Source organism: Meles meles, chromosome 14, assembly GCF_922984935.1.
Source record: "Meles meles chromosome 14, mMelMel3.1 paternal haplotype, whole genome shotgun sequence".
Classification (NCBI taxonomy): Eukaryota; Metazoa; Chordata; class Mammalia; order Carnivora; family Mustelidae; genus Meles; species Meles meles.
The window spans coordinates 40277477-40285536 of record NC_060079.1 but is presented as its reverse complement, the minus strand read 5'-3'; the positions used below and the strand labels follow the sequence as shown (position 1 = coordinate 40285536).

Here is an 8060-nt window from a genome sequence, read left to right as displayed (position 1 = left end):
CTCTTAAATATATTCATAAAGAGAGTTTGAGAGGGTTTCCAAAGTAGTGATAAACAAATGGGGATTTTCAGCCCATATTGAAAGACTTTTGAAGGGCCATGTAATACTGAAAAGTTATGGGGCATGTGCACCCGAATGTTTATAGCAGCAATGTCCACAATAACCAAACTATGGAAAGAACCTAGATGTCCATCAACAGATGAATGGATAAAGATGTGGTATAGATATACACAATGGAATACTATGCAGTCATCAATAGAAATCAAATAGAAATAGACCATCAAATAGAAATAAATCTTGCCTTTTGCAATGACATGGATGGAACTAGAGGGTATTATGCTGAGCAAAATAAGTCAATCAGAGAAAGAAAATTATCATATGATCTCCCTGATATGAAGACTCTGAGAGGCAATGTGGGGGGGTCTGAGAGGTAGGGAAGGAAAAAATGAAACAAGATGGGATCAGGAGGGAGGCACCATAAGAGACTCTTAATCTCACAAACCAACAAACAGAGAGTTGCTGGGGGGGGCGGGGGGGAGGGAGAGGGTGGTTGGGTTATGGACATTGGTGAGGATATGTGCTATGGTGAGTGCTGTGAAGTGTATAAACCTGGAAATTCACAGACCTGTACCCCTGGGCTAATAATACATTATATGTTAATAAAAAATAAAAATTTAAAAAAAAATCCATTTCCAGAGTTTCAACTGTCATATATATAATTATTAAAATTATATGTAATATAAATATTATATTCATAACACAACTTAAGTATATTTTTTTATGTCTGATCGTATTTATTACTCTTAGAAAATCTCATTTGGCTGGACTCAGACTTAGAGGTAGAAGCTCTCAGAAAGGACAGCCTTTGTCTCTTGACATTCTATTCCTGGTATCTTTCTTTCCTCTCCTTCATTCTTTTGGCCAAAAGTTTAGCATATTCTGCAACTTCTTCTTTGTCTTAGTATGCAGTCTCTTCAGAGAAATATGCTGATGCTTGTGTTGGAGGAACAAGACACTGAATCTTGGGCACTTTAGTTCTAGGGTTCTTACCTGCTTTGTTTAGGGGCTTTCTCACAACATACTGGCAGATATAAGTTTTATTAGAGAGACTGAAAAGTTTGTGGATTATGCTACCTTTTTTGAGCCCCAGGCAATGAGGCACAGTAGTACCAATGAGTCCAGGAAGAGCCTTCTTTTTTTTTTTTTTTTTTACAATGACCAAGTTGAGAACCCTGAGATCAGCATTCACAATGCAACTGCAACAGATTTGTGTTTTCTTTCTCCAGTCCTCCTTGGTCTGTAGCAGGAATGTACCTTACTCAACAGCAGGTGGACACAGCCATGGATCAAGACTCCCAGCTTCATGGGGAAGCCTTGTTTGTCATTGTCACCACTGATTCAGACCATATAACCCTTCCATTCTTCACCCATAACATCAGCAGCAACTTCTGTGGCCATAGGCTTTGCATGAAAGGTACAAGTTAGTGTTCATCGACCATATCAATGAGTTTCTGGCAGGCAGTAGTTGGGAAAGAAATGTTTGGCTTCATCCTAAAGCAGCCTACTATCTCAGAGGTGCCATGAAAGAGTTTTGTTGTTGTTGTTGTTTTTTTTTTTTTTTTAAGTAAATTCTACACCCAACTCGGGGCTCAAACTCATGACCCAGAGATCAAGAGTTCCATGCTCTACCTACTAGCCATCCAGGTACCCCAAGCAAATGGTTCTCTTATATTTTTTTCAAACACTTGATCAGCCTAAAATGTATTATGCTGGTTCCTCTTTTCCCTCACTGTGCAGAAGCTTTTTATTTTGATGTAGTCCCAATAGTTTATTTTTGCTTTTGTTTCCCTTGCCTCAGAAACTATCTAGAAAAAAGTTACTACAGCCAGTGTCAGAGAAATAAATATCTGTGCTCTCTTCTAGGATTGTTATGATTTCACATCTCATATTTAGGTCTTTAGTCCATTTTGAATTTATTTTTATGTATGGTGTAAGAAAGCAGTCCAGTTTCATTCTTTTGTGTGTTGCTCTCTGGTTTTCCCAACACAGTTTGTTGAGAAGATTATCTATTGCCCATTGGATATTCTTTCCTGCTTTATCAAAGATTAGTTAACCATATAATTGCAGGTATACTTCTTGATTTTCTATTCTGTTCTATTGATCTATATATCTATTTTTGTGCCAGTGCTATACTGTTTTAATTACTACAGCTTTGTAATATAACTTGAAGTCAGGAACTGTGATGCCTCTAGCTTTGCTTTTCTTTTGCATGACTGCTTTGGCTATTTGGGGTCTTTTGTGATTACATACAAATTTTAGGATTGTTTGTTCTAGTTCTGTGAAAAATGCTGGTGGTATTTTCATACCTTATGAAAATAAGGTTTGCATTAAATGCATACATTGCTTTGGATAGTGATAGCTACATCTTTTTTTATATTTTTTTTAACATATATTGTATTATTTGTTTCAGGGGTACATGTCTGTGATTCACCAGTCTAACACAATTACATCACTCACCAAGCACATCCCTCCCCAATGTCCATTACCCAGCCAACCCATCCCTCCCAATCCCATCCACACTAGCAACCCTGAGTTTGTTTTGCAAGATTAAGAGTCTCTTATGGTTTGTCTCCCTCCTTGGTTTCATCATGTTTCATTTTTTCCTCTCTTCCCCTCTGATCCTCTGACTTTTTTCTCAAATTCCACATATCTGTGAGATCATATGGTAATTGCCTTTCTCTGATTGACTTATTTCACTTAGCATAATACCTTCTAGTTCCATCCACATCATTGAAAATGGTGAGATTTCACTTTTTTGATAGCTGCTTTATATTCCTGTGTGTGTGTGTGTGTGTGTGTGTGTGTGTGTACCACATCATCTTTATCCATTCATCTGTTGACAGACATGTAGGCTCTTTCCATAATTTGGCTATTGTGGACATTGCTGCTATAAACATTCAGGTGTACATGCCCTTTGGATCACTACATTTGTATCTCTAGGGTAAGTAACCAGTAGTGTAATTGCTGGTCATAAGGTAGCTCCAGTTTCAACTTTTTGAGGAACCTTCATACTGTTTTCCAGAGTGGTTGCACCAGCTTGCATTCCCACCAACAGTGCAGGAAGGTTCCCCTTTCTCCACATCCTTGTTAACATCTGTCGTTTCCTGACTTGTTAATTTTAGCCATTCAGACTGATGAGAGGTGGTATCTCATTGTGGTTTTTATTTGTTTGTAGGAGTTCGGAATGATTTGATAACTACCTAGCTGAATTCCTATGACCAGATGAAATTTAGGTCTCCTACTCCTCCACCATCTTGCTCTCCTCCATGAAAGTTACATCTTAAATGACAACCTATGTTTGTGAATATATGGTTTTTTCAAAATTCTTATAAGGGCTATACAAAGGAAGTTTGAGACTCATTAGTCCAAAAAGTAAGGCTTTTTGTAGGCTGAAATTTGGAGACACAGATTTTCTTTTTTAAATATGGGATAACCTGTAGTTTAAGCTCATCCATAGAAACTTTCTGTGGAATTAACTCTGAGAATTTATAAGCATTTATACTTACTCATCAGATCATGATTAAGAAAATTTTATAGCATTTTTAATGTCTGGTGTGATTTTTCAAGTGTTTAAAAATAGAGAGCATAGCACTAAACAACCAGGAAGAAAAAACTTAAAATATCCATAAAATATAGGGGAAATTTTAAGGATTTGCAAAGATGAGTAAGCAACTTGGCAGTCACAAATATAGACCAATGTGTTATCTTTTGTATATAAAGAGTACAAAACAAGTAGGAGCACTGTCTCTATACCTCTATTCATTATTGATTATGATCATTGATCTACAACCTCTCAATGAATTCTATAGAACTGCTTTTTTAAGAAAAAGGATGGAGGTATCTAAATAACTTACACTCATTTACTTTTCTGATCATTACATAAACAAGAGACAAGATATCTAGTCTGCTAGTCCCCTTTGGTAGAGAAGTGGTAAAGCCAGCTACAATCTATTTCTGTTCTACTAGAACACTTCCCAGAAAATGTAATAGTTGGGGTACAATACAATGTACACTTTGTGAAGTCATTTACGGAACTGGAAAGACTCCTTTCCAATTTAACTTTATATTAATAAAATTTCATTTTTCAATTACATGTATAATCAAATTCCAGCAAACTAATATTGAGGGGCAAATTAAAATGAAGAGTGGAAATAAGTCCTTAAACCTAGTTTAAAATATTTCCTTATGATTTTCCAGTTTGCTATTTAAGTATAATTTCCTTAGGCATAAACCATATCTTTTTTATTTAACATTACTATGTTGTAATGATAAATTTAAAAAGTAGACCGTTTGTCTTTTAGTTCAAATAGCATTCATGAGAAATGACCCATATGGAAAGAATATCTTGAGCCCACATTTATTATGAATAAACTTTGTAAGAATTGTACCATGAATATTCAATTCCCATAAATTAGTAAGTCAGCTATTATTAAGTCAGATATTAAAACATCAAGCCATCAGCTTGAAGGACCAAACTTATATACCAAACACACACACACACACACACACAGAAAGATACCTAATTTACATTGTCAAGAAGATGACTATTGACAAAATACATTTTCATTATGCAATAAAGTAGATCAATATATCTCTGATATTAAGACATTAATAAGACTATTCTACTTCCACCATTGCAAAGTTGCTTTGCTGGATAACTAAATAAGGAAAGGAGGTAGAGCCCTAGAAAATGAGGGCACTTATTTCTAAAAATTCAACTCTCTTTCAATCAAATGTCAGTAAATTCTGACAGTAAATTTGGGTGGGAGGATCTTTGTATTTACTTCTCAAAACAATCCCCCTTTGGTTATTCTCTTAGAATAATCCAACATTGTCACACAGGATTTGCTTCAAAGGCTAAAAGGATCTCTTCTGGGGCAAAGCTGCCTTGAAAAGCAGACTTCTGGGGTGCCTGGGTGGCTCAGTGGGTTAAAGCCTCTGCCTTCAGCTCAGGTCATGATCCCAGGGTCCTGGGATTGAGCCCCGCATCGGGCTCTCTGCTCAGCAAGGAGCCTGCTTCCTCCCTCTCTCTGCCTGCTTCTCTGCCTACTTGTGTTCGCTGTCTGTCAAATAAATAAAAATTAAAAAAAATAAAAAAAAAATTTAAAAAAAAAGAAAAGCAGACTTCTACCTGGATTGTCTTTCTTAAACTGAAGATTCTTTTTCTCTCTTTATAAAGAAAAAAAGTTAATAAATTATTGCCCAACATTATTAAAATAATAATATATTCAAATAAATTTAATTTCATAGAAATTATGTTGAACTATCTATTCCAGTTTCCTAAGAAAATCAAAATTCCTTTGATGTTTTAAAAATCTTTTTCTTTCAAGGAAGAGAAAAAAATTGAGAAGATAATCTAATCCTGAGGATTATTTTATTATTTACATTTTTTAAAAACTTTAATTTCTCTACAAACTTTTAAAGACCAAGACTCTTAACACCTTAAATATATATGCATTTTTCAGATACTCTAGTAACCCAAAGCCTTTTCACATTGGCAAATTCAGGTAGTCTTCCAAACTTATTATTATTTTTCCATTTTGTTTCTGGTCTTTAAAAGTTTGCAGGGAAATTAAAGTTCTTAAAATATTATTATTATTACCCTCTATGATCTAGATCTATTTATATATAAACGTAAATAATGAAATAATCCTCAGGATTAGATTATCTTCTCAATTTTTTCTCTTCATTGAAAGAAAAAGATTTTTAAAATGTTCCAAAAAATAGAAACGGAAGGAAAACTTCCAAACTCATTTTATGAGGCCAGCATCACCTTGATCCCAAAACCAGACAAGGATCCCACCAAAAAAGAGAACTACAGACCAATATCCTTGATGAACACAGATGCAAAAATTCTCGCCAAAATACTAGCCAATAGGATTCAACAGTACATTAAAAGGATTATTCACCACGATCAAGTGGGATTTATTCCAGGGCTGCAGGGTTGGTTCAACATCCGCAAATCAATCAATGTGATAGAACACATTAATAAAAGAAAGAACAAGAACCATATGATACTCCCAATAGATGCTGAAAAAGCATTTGACAAAGTACAGCATCCCTTCCTGATCAAAACTCTTCAAAGTGTGGGGATAGAGGGCACATACCTCAATATTATCAAAGCCATCTATGAAAAACCCACCGCAAATATCATTCTCAATGGAGAAAAACTGAAAGCTTTTCCGTTAAGGTCAGGAACACGGCAGGGATGTCCATTATCACCACTGCTATTCAACATAGTACTAGAAGTCCTAGCCTCAGCAATCAGACAACAAAAAGAAATTAAAGGCATCCAAATTGGTAAAGAAGAAGTCAAACTATCACTCTTCGCAGATGATATGATACTATATGTGGAAAACCCAAAAGACTCCACTCCAAAACTGCTAGAACTTGTAAAACATCAAAGGAATTTTGATTTTCTTAGTCAGGAAACTGGGATAGATAGTTTAACATAATTTCTATGAAATTAAATTTAAATCTGCAAATTTTCAATTTTAGTCAGCAAATGTAAGCACTTACCACTGCACCTTTACTTACTGCCTGAGGGCTTTGACTGGAAGAGTTATACACCAAGGTCCCTAGGTCATGAAACAACAATGAATGCTACCATGAATACTGATCTGCTCAGACTTAAAGGCAATGAAATTTATTTTGCCTATAACAGAAACTTGATCTCCTCTGCTTTCAGTGCTTGCCCTGGAAATAACCACCCAAGTGCCCTACCTTAAAGACTTATATCTCAACCCTACCTAAAGGATTTTTTTTCCATATTGCATCCCAGACTCTCCACTAAAATCCCAGAGAAGGTTAAAAGGACTGTACATATTGGTGTTGGTCAGTTGAAATAAATTTCACCAGAGATCATTCCTTGTAAGTAAGTAAACAATATGCAATGAAGTTAACAGACATAGAACTACTCTGGAAACGGTTAATCCCAATGCTTCTAATCAGATGAATAGATCAATGTGATAGAGAACTGAGTTGGAAGTCAATGTTTAGGATTTGGATAAGTAGGGCAGGTAAGACCTGGAGTGTCTAAGAATAGCAAGCTGCTATGGGAAAACCTCCTAAAAAAGAGGATCAATAATAGTATTTTAGGAAGAACAGATCCTAGGAAGAAGGAGAAAAAGGGCACAGCCCATAATTATATTTTAGAGTGGAAAGCAAGGCAGAAACCTAGTCATTTGATCATGTGAAATAGCAAGATGTATTAGCAAAATGAGTAGCTGCAGATAACAGATATTCCAATTAATAGAGGCTTAAACAAATAAGAGTTGCTTTTTTTTATATGAAAATCAAGAGATGGGCAGTTGCTGGAGTTACTTCTCTGTTCACTGAAACTACCCTTAATCCAGTGTATTATTGCTATGTTCCACCATATTATATTGGCCCTCATTCATGTATGTGTTATCCCATGGTTGACTGTGAGATACCACTTCAGTTCCAGACAACATGGCCATGTTCAAAGCCAGGTAAGTGGAGTAAGTGTTGTACCAGGTTCATATATTACTTTGGACTACAAAAACTTTCCCAGAAAACCCTAGCAAAAATCCATTTACATCTCACTGGACAGAACTACTATGTGGCAATACCTTCGCTATAAGGAAAGCTGGAAAAGTTAGCACATTCTGCTCTGTTATGTATTTTTGTAACATAAGCTCGCCAATACATGCTTGGCAAATAAGGCAATACTATCATCATAAAGGAATAAATATATTGTTTCATGTGGAACTCTTCCTATGCAAAGGAAGCCAGAACAGCAGAAGTAATTGTATTAATTGTACTAATTGCAAGATGAAGTTTTTCACATTTTAACATCACTGAAACCAGTGAAGTTTATCCTTGTGCAGACCATGTGAAAGCCATTACAAGTTGCCATCGTCTTTGCATGCGTATGCAAACTTGGTCATAGTAACATATATAATCATACATTCAGAAGAACACTATACAGTTGCTACCATATGCCAAGCAATATAGCTAAAGGCATAACAAAGTATAAA

The 8060-nt window shown here is 35.5% G+C and overlaps 1 pseudogene; it reads right to left on the bottom strand.

Moving 5' to 3' along the window:
- Positions 1-909: 909 nt before the first annotated feature.
- On the bottom strand, positions 910-5754 carry LOC123956058 (annotated as a pseudogene).
- Positions 5755-8060: the final 2306 nt, after the last annotated feature.